The sequence below is a fragment of the Sinohyriopsis cumingii genome, chromosome 6, assembly GCF_028554795.1.
Source record: "Sinohyriopsis cumingii isolate HCF-2022 chromosome 6, ASM2855479v2, whole genome shotgun sequence".
In the NCBI taxonomy this organism is placed as follows: domain Eukaryota; kingdom Metazoa; phylum Mollusca; class Bivalvia; order Unionida; family Unionidae; genus Sinohyriopsis; species Sinohyriopsis cumingii.
The window spans coordinates 81405482-81424467 of record NC_142966.1 but is presented as its reverse complement, the minus strand read 5'-3'; the positions used below and the strand labels follow the sequence as shown (position 1 = coordinate 81424467).

Here is an 18986-nt window from a genome sequence, read left to right as displayed (position 1 = left end):
ATCAAATGGCAACACAAAACAATGTGCTGAAAGATGGAAATTTATTAAATTAAGTAATAATAATATTACGCTCTAAGCATACGTCTCATTCAATTATTATATCCAAACATTCACAAATAGGAAAACAAAATGAAATGATTCATATATTCAAACGTATGACGGTAAGATTCATATAATCTTACGTAATGAAAGAAAGATATAAATAATCTCATGTAATCTCATGTAATGAAAATGAGATTCAAATAATCTCATGGGATGAAAATATGATTCAAATAATCTCATGGAATGAAAAAAGATTCAAATAATCTCATGTAATGAAAGTGAGATTCACATAATCTCATGTGCTAAACGTAAGATTCAAATCTCATGTAATCAAAATGACTCAAACTGTACTCAATTGAAACAACAATCAATCAAAACAAACATATGACTCGGTCATTTGTACAGCCGTACGATTCATAAATATTTGTAAAAACTTGAAATGTGTCCACTGACAAACCACACAGTTCTCCCGAATTCTTCGGTTAGCCCACACTTGTATCGGCCGCACATACCCTTCATGGATCCACCATGCGCACAAGTTTACAAATTAGTGGGTTCGTCTTCGGATGGTCTTGATGATTGCCTCATCTTCCGTATCCATATCGACACACAGACAACCAGACAGTCGGCCTGATATACCCACACAAACATACGAACAGACAGCACACAGTTCTCCTGAATTGGGTTCGCTCCCTTGTGTTCGTCACGCCCACACTTCATGGATCCACCACGCGCACAGATATACGTATAGACATACGTACAGACAGCTACAATAAAACCAAACTGGTCATAATAACAGGTACGGAGTTAAAATGTATAGATACATGCTACCAAATTAAACCACTAATAGCAAATTGTAACTATTCAAAAGTTCACAACGTTTCAAATCCATGTAGTAGTAAAGGCATCGTTTCACGAGACAACATTAAAAACTGAATATGCTAAACATATCAAATAAAACACAAATATAACACTTACCCCGACGACTGGAGAACAAAAATGGAGAACGCACACTCCTTGACAAGACCAGTGTGTCAGTTAGAAAAGAAACATGCCTTAAATCTACGTGAGAGTGAGTATTAGTAAGGGTTAAATACTTGTGCATACCATGCTTTTAGTGTCTTTCACCGCAAACGATCTACGACGAGATACATGCTAGTTCAGTTGCTTACCTATCAAAATAATTATCCACTCTAAGTAACAGTGTACGTATGTACGACGAAAATGATCAAATTTTTCTAAGGCGAAACCAAATTATTTCTTACCTTATTCTGTGACAGCAGGAAAAGATAGAACAAAACTGAGGTTGACCAGAAGTGAGTTTTGCTACTGTGACTAGAAATCTCGCTTCGTCTTGATTGTGTTGTTATTGTGTGCTGATGTCGCTTGGTTCACCTTCATTGTATTGTTCTGGTGTCTTGATGCCACTTGGTTATGCTGGAAAGAAACGATTTATGTTAAAACTGCAGCTGAACCATAATATCAAAGCATAAGAGCGGTGTTTTAGGCTCGACCATATTCCTTGTCAAAAGATCTAAAGCACTACCAAGACGGAACTGTCGGTTTGAACTTTTACTGGCAGTAAGGATTAGACCACGCAAGACAAAAAAGTGTTCCTATTCATTGTTAGGGTCAGTCTTTACTTAATTAGATCGCAGGCTCCTTAACAATGTATTACATTTGCAAACATTTATCTAATGACATTAAGAACTTCCATACGAGTGATATGTAACGCAATAACCACTGAATCGACGACTTTTATAGTTGTTATTTACATTATTTTGCCTTAACCCAGTTCCAGACCTATCCCTTTGTCTACAATGATGGGTGTGTGAAATGTTAATGGCATATACATGCTTTTTAACTAACATGTGTGTCGCTGGTTTAAGTCCATCCACCTCGCTTTACACGTCTCTTTACGACATTATTCTGTCGTTCTTTCAAAATATCCACCACTACCCAACAATCCCCCAAAACGTGAACCAAAATTTATTCCATTTTGGAGGTCATTTATTGTAAAGAATCAATTATCTTTATACTCACGTGAAAATACTCCATTATATAATTTTTGTGTGTTAAATCTAGTATATGTTTGGACAGGAGTATCTGACAAAATGTTGTCGAAAGTGTTTTTCCATTTGCTTCCAACAATGGTCAATTACTGCTGAGATGTCTCAGGTAAAGTTTCGTCACTGTTCTTCTATTGATAGTTGTAACGACCATATTTAATGGCGGATTGACACTGGTCCGATAATTGGAAAGGCCATCAAGCCATTTTCTCGGATTAGCTGACATTTTCTTGTGCATTAATTCACAAATTATGATAGGTTTCCTTTATTTTCAGTAGTGTCAACCATATAAGATAGAAAATTGATGTCATTTTGTACTCCTAACCGTCCTTTATACCAGAACGCATTCCGTCAGATTTTAAAATTCTGTCCAGCGGTTTCTAAAAGAATTTGTTTAAATTATTTTGTACTTTTTATCAACTATCACATGCTTGATCACGCCGAGTGGTCTAAAGCGCTCACCGTTACGGATCATTGCCATCTCATCTCTGTCTGCGTAGGTTCGAGTCTCGGGCTCGGCCAAAGTGGGTATGTGGGAAAGCTTGCCGGTAGCTTATCGTGGGTCAATGGTTCTTTCTGGGGTTTTCTCGGGTTCTTCTTCCACTACCTTTACTGGCCGCCATGTGTAGCCTATATTGTGCTGAAAAATCGCGTTAAACCCTATAACAACACAACAACAACATGCTTGATCGAGGATCAACATCAGTTATAAAGACTCGAATGCTCTGTATGATAGGATGCTCTACATTATTTGATGAAATTCTATTTTACGTTTTCTTTTTTTAAATAAAAGAAGTCTGCAAAAAGTTACATATCTCTTGCGGTTAAAGAGAACTTGTTTGCTCTGCCGTCATTTGCATTCTTGATTGTCCCAATTTCACCGTTCTCAATATTACTGTCATAGTCTCACCTGTCTCAACATTACTGTCCAGTCTCAGCTTTCTCAATATTACTGTATAATCTCACATTTTTCAACATTACTGCAATATAAAATCTGCATTCTTGAGAGTGTTGAACTGTTTTCAATAATGATGGCTTGAATTATTTACGTACTATCAAACAACTAAATGTAATCCTTAAGTCTAAGCTATCTTTTCAAATCAAAGATTATTCATCGTGTCTACAGGTTAAACGTACGAACACGATCTTAGCAATGTCAACAAGACGCCTACATTTCTAGACAAAACTGAAATGTCTTATCAGATCGGTCAAACTGTATCTTCATGACCGTAAGATAAATATGATGGACACTTAGGAAAACCATTTACTAAGTTCACTTTGAGCAATAAACTACAAGGATTTCAATTCAGCGTCTTGCCTTGAAATTAAAAATAATTGTAATTATAATTTTAAATCAAACCTTATTTGCAAGTTCCTTTTTTTTTTTACTTAATATAATGTTGACCATGCGTAGCCCGTTCATCAGTTGTGCAATACAATTCTTTCTCGTCCTAAACTTATATGCGGTCCCAGTGAGTCAATGTCCCATGCATTTTAAGGAATGAAATATTCTTTGTTTGACACAAGTTGTAAATGGATAAAGTTACAATGAAAACTTCGTTATGGATTATGTCACATGTTGTTCAATCAATGAACAAAGAAGAAAGTAATATAAAGCAAACAGTGAAACAGCGTATCGCCTGGATTTATGTATTGATTATCTCCCCTGCATCTGACTTGCACGAAACAACGACACAAGACTCAAACAAATGTGATAAGTACGTCTCCATGCGAAAGCAGGGCGGTGCAAGCAAAATAGCATACACAGATTAACTGGAGAAAAGGTTTCTGCTATATAAAGTGATTGTAAAAAAATTATTTGGGTTTTGTTTACTCTGAATTATAGTCAGAAATCTTCAAGTCCCATGCACCCAGCGCTTGAAAACTTTCTTTACATACTTTTTTCGAGTCCGGTTTGTGTTTTGTGCTCATGTTATCATCAGTATGTATGTGTCCACTAAAACAATTTTCAAGTAATGTTTCGTATAGACGCTATAATTATAACAAGTATTAATGATAAGTACCTTGATACTACTACAAACAACAATTATTAAGCAATTTAAAAAAACTTACATGAAATTAAACACTAATCAAATAAAAACTCTTGTGTATTTAATCAATAAATTATCGTTAACCTTTGAACAATACCACAACAACGAAAATATATGCTAAATATTCATTAGTATATAGTGTTCTCATGTGAAAATTTATACCTTTATTTGAGGATATTGAGTTGTGCAATTCGCGTCTTTTTTTCAGCAAAATGGTTAACGACGTGTTTATTTTCAATGGCATTGCTATAGAAAAGACAACTTTTATTGTAAAGCAGTTAAACATATGGTCTCTGTAAAGAATATCTCAATATCCGAAAAGTTTGGCTGAATCGTATAAATATTTGACATGGGGTTTATTTTCGCTTTTGGCACATGGAAAAGGCTTGCATTTGTATCTCCTACAACAATAATGCTTAATACAATCTACACCTTTAATATCCAAATTTGTCAAAATTTCCCTGCACCCACCCACCCACCCCACGACATGTGGCAACACACCAAATAATCTGAGCATAATCATTCAGACATGTTCACTGCATCAGAAGAAAATAATTTGTAAAGAATTTGTCAAATCTGTCTGATAAACCAATGATTTATCTTTTTTAAGTAAGTCATATATATTTGCATATCGGAAATGAATACGTTTTTTCTGGCGTCTCTGAGTGGCGGGGTGGTCTAATGTGCTCACCGTTACGGATCATTGCCATATCATCTCATTCTGCCTGGGTTCGAGTCTCGGGTTCGGCCAATGTGGTTATGTGAGAAAGCATGCCAGTAGTTCTTTCCGGGGTTTTCCCGGGTTCTTCATCCACCATTTATACTGACCGCCATGTATAGCCTATCTTGTGCTGAAAATGGTGGCAAACCCTGAAATCACTATTGCAGGTGAGACACATTCAGTTGGAATATTGTTAATGGTTAACTGGAACTGGTTTGTAAAAATAAACAAGTAATAATTTAGTTTCAATCAAGCAAAGTAAGCAATACATAACCTGGCAGTTTATAGAATACTAAACATTTGGTTTTATTTGGTGCTAGTATAACATAGGAAAAGAAAGCGTTCCTTAGACGAAGACTATCTAATGGCGAATCGACGTTATTTGAATAAACCTGAGAGTCCTAAAAATAGAATGTGTCCTGTAAAATACTGTCAGATTCTCCTGGGCATAATCTAAGATAAAGTCATTCAATTTTATTTTATTTTTGTTTTAAAATCAGTGACAACATTTGGATGTCGTTCAGTATCAATTATACAAATTTTAAATACCTCTATCTCACCGTGATTGTTATCAGAGTTGGTAAAATCTTGTTGTGTTTTTTGTGAATAATAGTAACAGTGGCCAAACTGAACAAATTTTATATTCATGCATACGGGTATACCATCAGTCAAACTTGGTCAATTTATGTTGAGCGGATTTTGAGAAGTTGTATATAATTATTCGACTTTTAGTAGTGGCGGTCATATTTAAAGGCGAATTGGCATTATTTGCATATATTCGACAGGTGTTTGTGCCAGATTATTGTATATCAAGTTTGAATATATTATCTTCAATAATTTTTAAAAGAAGCATATTAATTCTGTTTTTTAATAGTAAGTGAGCCTTATTTATTTGCTGATTAGTAACCGTTTTATGCGGGTTGCTTTTCCAACGTTTGGTCAAAATGTTTTTGAATGGTTTTTGAGAAGTCGTGTAAAGTATTTTATATTACTAGTAACGGCGGCCATATTCGATAGCAAATTTGCATCGCTTGTTATAACTTGAATACCTTTTAAACCAGAATGCCTTATGTAAGGTTTGGTCATTTTCTCTCCACTGGACCTTGTACACGACGGTTACTTTGATTCTAAAAGGGAGTATCGAGTCGAGAACATTTAGTATTTAGCAGAGAAAAGCGATTACCGATTAGAAAAGACAGTGTCAAGTAAAGAATGGAGAATATCGAGTCCACAAAGCTAGCATCGAGTGTAAAAAGCGAATTTCATTTCGGGTTATTTAAAAGCTATTATATACCCATAGAATATATCCCTGATATTAGCTGAAAATATTGAAAGTAGATTCACAAAAAATGTACTTTCATCTGGTTAAATATTTCACTAATTTTTTCAATATTCTGCGCAGTTAGATCTCATTTCTATGCTACAAATCCCCATTAGCGGCGAAATACTAAATCGACTACATTGTCCGTGAGAGTCGATAAGTTTGAGACTATAGGACCGGGGCATGTCATGTCTACACGATTTCCAATCATTTCTTTTGTGCATGTTTAAGAAAAACCTATGATAGTTCGGTCATTAGTAAATATGTAGCCTTGTGCATTGTGGAGACAGAATAAATCCTTATTTAATGTTGTTGACGTGTGTTGAGATAGGCTTACTTCCCATAATCCTAAAATTTGGGTTTCTACGTCTGTGACTTTATAATCTTTGAAAATGAAGTTGGAATTCTTTTATCCTTCATTTCAGTGTTTAGTTTACATGCCTTTGTCTACTTTTTTAAAGTTCGCTTCAGATGAAGATTAAAATACATACATGTGATATTGTCACCTGAACCTGGGGGGATATAAGTCTAGACAGCTATCATTAAAAACGGATCTAACTATTTTTGTGTGGGACCTAATTCACCAGCAATGGGGACAATTTATTCTGAATGAAAACTCAAAGATGTGTATGACGATTCACATGAATATTTACTAGCAGATGCACTCTGCAAACAATGTCAAGGACAAAGAATGATTAAAATATGTGTATGACAATCTAAACAAACATGAACAAATATGTAGCTCGGAGTTGTTCACATCAACAACAAAAAACATACCTACAAAATGTATATATGCACACCATAGTAAATAATCGGATTATCACATATGTGTCACCTAATAGTTATGAAAAGTTTTTCACATTTTAACTGTCAACAAAAGAGTCACGATAATTTTCACTTGTTTTTCGTCGCGTGAAAGATATGTCAGGGCCTGTCTGATTGGCTGGCTGGGCTTGAACGCCCACTTTACCTATATCGCAATTTGAACTTATAGGCGTTCACTGCTACGCTGACATGGGTTTGAAGATTATTTCCCCTTACGAAAACATGCGGCACACACAATTCTGTTCTCTATATCCTACTGGTAATGTTATCAAAGTGGCTGTCTGATATTGGCGTCCATAATGAACTGAACAGTCAATAAATGATAGACAACACATAGGTGAATACGGTTTTTTGAGTTACCGATACATAGATGAATACGACAATTTTTGAGTTATATATATATTAGATGAATACGGCAGTTTATTAGTAATGTATACATAGATGAATACGGCAGTTTCTGACGAGTTTATCGCCCCTCCTGCTGATAACATATAGGCAAAACAAGGGTAACTGACGTCCTTACCGAATCATGGGAGCAATGCTTGTAAGCCTACTGTCCAGAGTTAATGTTGTCCTATACGTGCATACATCTGCTCTGGGAACATCAGACGGGCTTGGTGAACAGTTTACGTTTAGCAACACACATTATTAAGTTGTCGTTGATACAAATCTATATATTTGACCTTGATCTAACGGGGCTCCTAAAGGACTCACGGTACTAATTCAGTTCCCATAGTGAGCCTATGGAAACACCTTGATATAAAAAATATCAATAACTTTATATTTCTGAGTGATCATGATCAAACCTATATTTACCATTATAGATGAAACCTGGATGACACCGTCCTTGTAGAGAAATGGGTATGAGCCGCAGTATTTTCTGGACCTACATGTGTTTCAAACATGTGCGTTCAATTATGCACCAAAGACTCAGGTGCTAATTTCAGTAATGAGTATTCTAAACTCAAGACTGTTAAAGGACTGAAATTCCATCAAGCAATTAATGTCTCTATTTTTTTTTATAAAGTTACTACTTAAATAAGCTCTCAAAAGACTCTTTTCCCTACAAAATAACTTTCATTATCAACCAATACTGGCCACCGAAACCCATATATACTCTATTTTATGTTCACCCATTTCCAGGCTGGTTCCCATTTTCCATAACATTAGTACCGTGTGTTCCACCCTTGATTTTCTTGACAGACCTAGGACTAGTAGTTCATTGCACAAGTAAACAATGACATGTGCATAGTTCTGCTTGTCAGGGATTACATTAGTGAATATTGAATTATATTGCAAGTTCATGTTCACCTATACAACAATGGTGCATTATAGGTAACATTTAAGTATTTGAGCTTTATTTAAGAAAATCAGAAAAAAAATATTAGAACAAAGTTGTCAAGTAAGAGTCACTATTTTAATAACACCATTCATCTTTCTTCAATTTAATACTTAAATGTATTACCAGCTTTGTCATATTATGTAATTACTGAGTTAAAGGTCAAGGTGACATCTATATGTATATGTATTATTACAGAAAAGGAGATTTAAATGAGAAATTACCAAAATTCCTCCAGAACACATATAATTTTAAAATAAGGTAAGGTAGACATAAGTCCATTAAAATGCAAAATGTGAAGTTTCAAAACATTCACTAAAAGAAAGTAGTGGGATGCAAAGTTATGAAAGGTCATCACCAGTAAGCATGGTGGAAGAGACCTAAGTGATTATATCGGAAGCATTATGTTTCAAAACACAATCTGAAAATATATTGTTCATCATAACTACTGTATAAATGGTAAATTGTATAAACCTGACATAAGTAATTGCACAGACATAAACCAATGTGCGAAATACTCCACCTAACATAGTCAAATCTACACACTCTGGACACTGCACCCCTTCATCCCTTCTTGGCAACACTTGATATAGCTAAATATTTGTTTACTGTAACACTGAAAGTCATTCTGTGATTTACAAAAGGTATTAATTTTGATTGTTATCCAGACATATAACAATATGATTGCATTTCCTGTAACGTTAATTGCACTTGCATATGTGGAGTCACTGTATTGCTCTAGCTGTCTATAGGACTCACGGTATTACGTCAGTTCTCATAGTAAACCTATGCAAACACCTTGATATTAAAAATTAAATAACTTAAAATTTCTGAGCGCTCATGATCTAACCTATATTTATCAGTATCGATGTAACATGGATGACAGCTTCTGTGTAGAGAAATGGATATGAGCCAAGGCATTTTCTGGACCTACATGTGTTTGAAACATGGGCTTTCAATTCCGCATCAAAGAGCCAGGTGTTAATTTCAATGATGAATTTTGCAAACCCAAAACTATTAAAGGACGGAAATTCCATCAAGAAAACAATGTCTCTATTGCTTGAAGTTACTACTAGAACAATCACTCAAAACATTCTTTTTCCTACAAAATAACTTCCATTATCAACAAATCCTGGTCACCCAAACCCATATATATTTTATGTTCACTAATTTCCAGGAAGGTTCCCATTTTTCCATACAATTGGTACCGTGTCCTAAACTGACTTAATGCAGCATCAATGTTGAATTTCCTTCTTCTTCCAATAATATGCTGAGTTCCTCGGAACATATTCGCACATGGTGTCAACTATTGTACATGTGGTGGGAGGTTTACGTGCAGCTAAAAACATCCCTGGTCTGAAACTTTGAGATCCCCATGCCAATCCCAGCTCTGAAGGCAACCGATGCATTTAGAGTTGACGAGGGTGGCTGATAAGAAATTCCAATAGCGGATTCCTGATGGGAAGATTGAGTCTTTGTATGCCTTGAAGGGGACGAGAAATCTGCATGAATGTTCTCTAGTGTAAGATCCTGTCTGTTGGAGATACGGTGCTAATGGGACGTCAGCTATCTAGTGAACAATCCGGTACATTATAACAGCTTTTGCTTGTTGGCGTTGAGCTTGAAGCTCTTCTCATTCCAAACGCTGAAGCTTGGTGGATACACTATTGGTTCGTCAATAATCCTTAATAGTAAACCGTGATGCCCTTCGTTGTACTGCTTCAACTTTGGCAATGCTTGCTTTGGTAGATGGGTCCAAACGGTCGACGCATATTCCAACTGTGGCCGTACTAAGAATTTATAGCACGAAGCCTTTACTTGTTCGGGGCATATAGATAGATTTCTACGAAGGAACGCTAGGGTGTTGTTTGCCTTCTTTGTAACAGAGTCACTGTGGCTGTTCCACGATAACGTGCTATCGATGATGACTCCAAAATATTTGGCCTTGGATGTCATCGCGAGTTTTTGAACATGCATGGTATATATGGCTGGGACGCTCAGTCACTTATTGCGAACAGATGACCACACATTTGTCAGGACTGAAATCTATTTGCCAGTCTTTTTTCCCATCGTTGTAGCCAGTCTAGATCTGCTTGTAACAGTGCTTCATCCTGGTCCGAGTCGATTGCTCTGTACAACAAGCTATCGTCAGCAAAATGTCTAACACAGGACTCAACTCCACAATGGGAAATTATTGATGTGGATCAAGAACAACATAGGACCCAGGATTTTTCCTTGGGAAACGCCTGAAGTGATGGGGCTGATGAAGATTACTGGCCTTCTATCACAAATTGTTGGTTTCTGTAATCGAAAAGCTGTTTATCCACTCAAGGGTCTTGCCCTGGACACCACAGAGATGAAGCTTGTCTGAAAGGTGCTCATGAGGGAATTTGATCAAAGGCTTTGCTGAAGTCGAGCAGGATCGCATCTATCTGTTGTTTGTTGTTTAGAACGGCTGCTAGATCCTTGAGAGTGATTATGAGTTGGCTCTCGCTTGATCTCTTCTTTCTGAAGCCTTGCTATATTTCATATAGAACGTTGTTACTTTTGAAGAACTGCATCAGGTGACTGTGGATGATGTGCTCCGTGACTTTGCAGCGCATTGATATCAGGTAAACTGTCCTATAGATGGAGGTTTTTCTTTTGTCTTCTTTCTTGAGCAAAGGGCTGACGAATGCTCCTTTCCAGAACTGGGTATTTAGGATTTCTGACTTGTCACATGCACTGGAATGAATTGTTCCATTCTTGTTCAGAGGGGAGACTCCGGATTTTTGTTTTACTTTTTACGAAAGAGTATAATTTATTTCTGGTGCTTGTGTCGCTGATTATATCGCTGTCATACTCATTGTAAGCATTCCGGCAGACTGAGTATTGTTTGTGTGTAGCGGTGTCTATCCCAGTCCTTAGTACGGTTTGTCTGTCTTTCTCTTGTTTGTGCCCTTCTCTTCCTCCTGGAGAGTCTACGTCCTGACGGTTACACCACATTTGGCTCAATCTACAAGATGTCATCTTCGAGGGAACATATATAGTAGTCACCTGATTACATTTTTGTTTAAATCTCAGCCAAAGATTGCTTTTACGTGTGGTAATGTCATGGTAGGATATTCAGGTAGGAGAGAATTCTGTGAACATGATGTGCATGGCAGTGATATTTGCTTTCCTCTAACAGGTAGATGGATCTCTTAACTTGCTTCTGTCTGTTAGGAATAACGTTTGTGTCTATCATTACGATGTTGCGTTCAATGTTCCCAGGTAAAGGGAAGCACTTGACTACTAGAAATGGGCGGTTACTCAAAGATGTCAAGTGTGTTTATCTTGTTGGGAAGTCGCCGATTCGTTTGGTTGATATGGAGTCATCTGCATAGTTGATATCAGGTAGGTTTGAATCGCCCCCCCCCCCACCCCCGATCCACAATGTGTTGTCCTTATATCGTAATTGGAGGTCTGCAATGGTTGCAGATACTGTATATACTGTAACAGTACTTCAACCTAATGAACTTCGTTATTCCACACAATGGTTGTTGTCATATTAACACTGAGACATATCAACATGTGAAGAAAGGCATTTATTTCCTTAGCGATTGACTATAGCGTCCGCAGTTCACGAAAGATTTACGACTATTGCTCACGAGATCGTGTTTCCCGCCGCCAGGTAAACCCGTGAGCTTTCTCGTGGCTAACGTGCTTTTCCTAATATCCATGTTTGTTACATACACTCGCAAAGCTATGCCTATACTTAACTCTACGTGAAAGAGAAAAATACCCACAGGGGTCACTGTCCCTGTGACCTGCTTCTGTATATACTGTAAAAGTACTTCAACCACTTTTCATTAAGATAAGTGATGTACGCAATTCTAAATAATTATATTGTGTCAGTGAGGGATTAAAGAGGATTATATATTATTTTTATATATTTATATACATATTTTTAGCAAGCATACTTGGCATAATGTCCCAGTGTTGGACATCATTCTAAACTGCCACAATGCAGACATCGTAGCGATATTACTCAGTATGTTAAAGCTACGTTAAAATCCAAAACACACACACACACACACACACACACACACACACACATATATATATATATATATATATATATATATATATATATATATATATATATATATATATATATATATATAATAACATAACTGTCATACGTTTATTCTAACATAACAAACTGAGAATTCACTTCCTTCAATAAGTTGTTATATCTTTGTTTCCAAACAATTGTTAATGTACAGTTCTACATCCTTTTATTGTCAATAACAGTATACTCATCAATATTTGTGAATTTACCTTTGAATAACTTTGCAGCTCTAAGTGTCCTCTGAAAATCTATGAAATTAAATTATATCTGTTTCGAAAAATGGTTTAGGTGTGATAATTCTGAAAAAATCTGGTTAATTATATAAATGTTTCAATAACCTCTTTCCAACACAATGAGATCGTTTGCTGACTGCATTAATAAAATTTATCCCAAATTAAAAGGAATTGTCAATATTTGATTCTGAAAATTGTAGCAGACATTCCATTTAAAGTGCTCAAACAACAATCTTATAAGCCGTGTAAAACAAAACTTGTAAGCAAAATTTAACATATTAATCCTAATTAATCATCCACCATGATAATCCTGCATAGTAATATTTGCCGAATGCCATACAAAACTGTGCAAGAATGCATTGTGTTGATTAAGAACATCTACAGACAGATTTGGTAATGACAATACAGGATGATTATTTATCGAGATAGCTAAACATTTTGTTACGCCCATCTTTCTGAATCAAATTTGACACCTTTACTTCCAATGAATTATAAGGCTGCTAATTTCTCAAGATTTATTCCCCATACATCTTTTTTTTCACTTATGGGCTAAAATCTCACACATGATAACAATGTATGGAGAGAAAGGATCCATATCTATAATTGTGGGCAGCACAGCTTTAACCTTCATTACAATACGTACAGAATACATTTTGCATAATGCATTTAGAAGTGAATTCGGTCTCACTTTTAAGATACTGCTTTGATTTATCACCCTTTTGTAAACATATTATTACTCCTTTCTGAGTGCAACATAATTCCCCGATGTCATTAACACCATAGGGCTCACTAGAAATTGTCCAATATCCTTTCAAAAACATTTAAAAATTCAGTGATGCATTCATTCGATCCTGGAATTTTCCATTAGGCCTTTTTGGTAAAGTATATCTGAATACTGGTCCATTTAAGGAGTGTTCCTGTAAATCATTCAGTCTTGGAATGTAAGAATCATTAAGTAGCATTTCAAGTTCGACAAAATCAAGTGCTCGTTTTCTATTCTCTCTGACTGTTAAATAACTATTGCTATAACGATTATTACTTATGTAGTTTCTATTTTCTAGTAATAGAAGTATCTGATAACTTTCTCTCCTTCTTCAGCTAGTATAGCTCTACAGCTAATCATGACACCATCCATCGTTTTGTTTCAATTATCTTTTAACGCTTTCTTTTTTCACAGCTTTTGTGATTGATTTGCACTATTTCTCTCTTCCAAACTGCATATTTCTGCAATTAGTTGTTTTTTCCTGTCAGTTTTGCAATTGTTTTCCTAATGCATGCACATAAAATTCCTATTCCTCGAATTTCGAACGGAAGCATTTGAAAGAAGCGTAGATAATTTATAACTGGTTTGAAATCAGATATAGCTATGCTTTAAACAAGATCTAATTCTTCATACCATTATAGTGAAGTTTAACTGTTAAGATAGCTCCTTTATCTCATTTCACAAATTCAGGATATTCCAAATAAATGAAATGAAATAATACTTTTTCAGCATGTTTTTCTTTTAATTTCCGTTTGGAAAACTGTCTTCATTTGTACGAAAATGATCAGTCCTATATCCTGGTTCAACATTTACATTTTGAATACTTGGAAATACATGTTCTGATACAAGCAAAATTTGCAGTTTCGTTTGCTTTTACTGGGTTACTTTGACTACAGCTATATATTTTTATCCCTATATTATGTTCTTTCCATACATATACTAAATTACAGTATTTACATATATGGAAGACAGCTTATCTTGCTCTTGAGTTCTTTACAGTATTATAATTAAAGGTAACTATAACTTGATCCATCACAAGATTGGAATCCCCAATTAAAACAAAATTATTTTATAAATTCAAAATCTTTATATCTCAAGGTAATATCTGGATAGTTCATGTTTGGTCCGTAATATTAACCAGTGTAAAATTGTTGTTTCAATCGGTGATGTCCGCGACAAACGTATTACCCGTATTAGCTATTTTTACTCCATGGAAGTTGAACAGAAGGTTTGTTATTCAGTAATAATATATCTACACATCTGAAATTAGTTAAATAGGAGCTAAAATGTACAATAATATCCCCAGGAACGCCGTATGGAATTATTCCATTTTAAAAGAAGTGGGTGTCTTAAAGAAAATATATGGAATACCTCTTATTCATAAGAAAAATAATTACATCTCTTCTTTTTATAAGATGCCCAGCATCTGACAAAAATCTGATAAGTCTAAAGTGCCCTGAGCCCTGACAATTGTCCGAGATATCTGAACCACTCGCCTTTTCCGATCACTGCCATCTCACTTTTGTCTGCGTGGGTTTGAATCTCCTCGATCGGTCAATGATGCAGTGTGAGAAAGCTTGCCAGTATTGTCCCATGGGGCGGTGTTTCTTACTTGGGCATCCCCGGGTTCTTTATCCACCAGTTATACTGGCCGCCATGTATACTCTATCTTGCGCTGAGAAATGGCGTTAAACCCAAATCAGCAACAACCAGGCAATTCAATATGGCAATATGTACTGATCAAGACATGGAAAAAGGTTATAATACTCTTATTATATTTATGTGCAGAGACCCTAACAAACTTGTGCGATGTGGATTTGTAGATAAACCATGCTCACTGGTGACGTTTAACAATAGTGCTATATAGTGTTCGATATATAGAAGACTGCCAAAATGGTGGACGGAGATGTAGTATACCAGTCAAGATCTAGGTGCATCATAACATCATGGTAATGTGATATACCAATCAGGATTGTGGTGTGCCATATTATCATGGTGATGTGGCATATCAGCTGAGATTGTGGGGTACCATAATACCATAGTAGTGTGATATACCAAACAAGATTGATGTGTATCGTAGCATTATGGTAAACTTGTATTTATTCCATGATTGTGGTGTGTCGTATCATCATGGTATGGTGTATACCAACTACGATTAATGTGTATCGTGATATATGGTGGTGTAGTACACCAAACACACCAACCAAAATTCAAGTATGTCATAGCATCAGTGTGAGGTGGTATAGGAGCTAAGATTGAGGTGTTTCATAGCAGTATGGTGATGTGGTATAGGAGGTAAGATTGAGGTGTGTCAAAGCATCATGGTGATGTGGTACAGGAACTAAAACTGAGATGTGTCACAGCATCATGGTGATGTGGAATAGGAGCTAAGATTGAGGTGTTTCATGGCATCATGGTGATTTGGTTTAGGAGCTAAGATTGAGGTCTGTCACAACATAGTGGTGATGTGGTATAGGAGCTAAGATTGAGGTGTATCAAATTATCAAGATGATGTGGCTTAGGTGCTCTGATTGAAGTGTGTCATAGCATCGTGGTGATTTGGTTTAGGAGCTAAGATTGAGGTGTGTCATCACATCATGATCATGTGGTATCGGAGCGAAGATTGAGGAGTTATGATTGTGGTGTGTCGGAACATCATGGTGATGTGGTATAGGAGCTAATATTGAGGTGTGTCATAGCATCATGGTGATGTTATATAGGAGCTAAGATTGAGGTGTGTCATAGCATCTTGGTGATGTGATATAGGAGTTAAGACTGAGGTGTTTCATAGCATCATGGTGATGTGGTAGAGGAGCTATGATTCTGGTGTGTCATAGCATCATGGTGATGTAGTATAGGAGTTAAGATTGAGGTCTGTCATATCATCAAGATGATGTGCTTTAAGGGCTAACATTGAAACTTGTCACCATATCATGATCATGTGGTATAGGAGCTACGATTGAGGTATATCATATCATCATGGTGATGTGGTATAGGAGATACGATTGAGGTATATCATATCATCATGGTGATGTGGTATAGGAGATACGATAGAGGTAAGTCACAGCATCGTGGTTATGTATTATCGGAGCTAAGATTGAGGTGTGTCATAGCATCATTGGGACGTGGTTTAGGAGCTACGATTGAGATGTGTCATCACATCATGATCATGTGGTATAGGAGATACAGTTAAGGTATGTCACAATATAGTGGTGATGTAGTATTGGAGCGAAGATTGAGGTATGTCATAGCATGATGGTGATGTGGTATAGGAGATAAGATTGAGGTGTGTCACTGCATCGTGGTGATGTTGTTCAAGGAGCTACGATTGCGGTGTGTCATAGCATAATGGTTATGTGATATAGAAGCTAAGATTGAGGTCCGTCATATCATCAAGATGATGTTGTTTAGGAGCTAACATTAAGGTGTGTCACCACATCATGATCATGTGGCATTCGAGCTAAGACTGAGGTGTGTCATAGCATCATGGTGATGTGATGTGGTTTAGGAGCTAAGATTGAGGTGTGTCATGGCATTATGGTGATGTGGTTTAGGAGCTAATATTGATGTGTATCACAGCATCGTTGTGATGTGGTTTAGGGACTAACATTAAGGTTTGTCACTACATCATGATCATGTGTTATAGGAACTAACATTGAGTGTATCACGACATCACGATCATGTGGCATATGAGCTACGATTGAGGTGTGCAATTGCATCATGCTTATGTGGCACAGGAGCTAAGACTGAGGTGTGTCATAGCATCCTCGTGATGCGGTTTCGGAGCTAAGATTGAGCTGTGTCACAGCATCTTGATCATGTGGAATAGGAGCTAACACTGAGGTGTGTCACCACATCATGATCATGTGGCATTCGATCTACGATTGCGGTGTGTCATAGCGTCATCCTGATGCGGTTTAGGAACTAAGAGTGAGCTGTGTCACAGCATCGCGGTGATGTGGTATAGGAGCTAAGACTGAGTTGTGTCAGATTATCAAGATGATGTGGCTTAGGAGCTAAGATTGAGGTGTGTCATAGCATCATGGTGATGTGGTTTAGGAGCTAAGATTGAAGTGTTTCATCACATCATGATCATGTGGTATAGGAACGACGATTGAGGTGTGTCATAGCATCATGGTGATGTGGTTTAGGAGCTAAGATTGAGGTGTGTCATCACATCATGATCATGTGGTATAGGAGCGAAGATTGAGGTGTGTCATAGCATCATGGTGATGTGGTATAGGATCTAAGACTGGGGTGTGTCACAGCATCGTGGCGATGTGGTTTAGGAGCTAAGATTGAGGTGTGTCATCACATCATGATCATGTGGTATATGAGCTAAGATTGAGGTGTGTCATAGCATCATGATGATGTGGTACAGGAGCTAAGATTGAGGTGTGTCATCACATCATGATCATGTGGTATATGAGCTAAGATTGAGGTGTGTCATAGCATCATGGTGATGTGGTATAGGATCTAAGACTGGGGTGTGTCACAGCATCGTGGCGATGTGGTTTAGGAGCTAAGATTGAGGTGTGTCATCACATCATGATCATGTGGTATATGAGCTAAGATTGAGGTGTGTCATAGCATCATGATGATGTGGTACAGGAGCTAAGATTGAGGTGTGTCATCACATCATGATCATGTGGTATATGAGCTAAGATTGAGGTGTGTCATAGCATCATGATGATGTGGTACAGGAGCTAAGACTGAGGTGTGTCATAGCATCATGGTGATGTGGTATAGGAGCTAAGACTGAGGTGTGTCATAGCATCATGGTGATATGATATAGGAGCTAAGACTGAGGTCTGTCATATCATCAAGATTGTGTGGTATATGAGCTAACATTGAGGTGTGTCACCACATCATGATCATGTGGTACAGGAGCTAAGATTGGGGTGTGTCATAGCATCATGGTGATGTTGTTTCGGAGCTAAGATTGAGGTGTGTCACAGCATCGTGGTGATGTGGTATAGGGGCTAACATTGAGGTGTGCCACCACATCATGATCATGTAGCATATGAACTAAGATTGAGGTGTGTCATAGCATCATGTTGATGTGGTATAGAAGCTAAGATTGATGTGTCACAACAGAGTGCGATGCAAGACACATAAAGGAAGCAATTGACATGAGATTGAAGAAATAATACGTTTAACATAAAGTAGAATGAAAATATGATGCGAAGAGAACAAACGACCATAATAACATACCTTCAGAAGTACCTTATAGAAAAGGACCAGTGTTGACATGTAAAAGCAAACCGTAGAAAAAAATGACAAGTGATGACATAAAGAATCAGAATGTGCAGCATTAACTAAACAGGAAAAGACAAATGGAATATGGAATAAAGACACAACAAGCATTTGGAAGATGCTGCTACCACTGCAATATCTACTCAATCATGGACGTCAGAATCAGGTGCATAACTATCAAAATGCTAGAAGTAAATAATTCATACATTCACCAGCGTGTAATGTACTGGACTAGTTCACAAATAGTTCAACTTCATACATGTAAAAATAACA

At 36.8% G+C, this 18986-nt stretch overlaps 1 long non-coding RNA gene across 2 annotated transcripts in view; it reads right to left on the bottom strand.

Moving 5' to 3' along the window:
* Nucleotides 1–320: 320 nt before the first annotated feature.
* The window catches only part of LOC149797321 (uncharacterized), a 39725-nt gene continuing 21059 nt past the window's right edge, over nucleotides 321–18986 (bottom strand). For both annotated transcript variants that reach the window (XR_016421797.1, XR_016421798.1), the window contains exons 2-3: nucleotides 1308–1479; nucleotides 321–809 (exon numbers count right to left, since the gene is read on the bottom strand). This is a non-coding gene — a long non-coding RNA (uncharacterized LOC149797321). The remainder of the gene's footprint in view (nucleotides 810–1307; nucleotides 1480–18986) is intronic.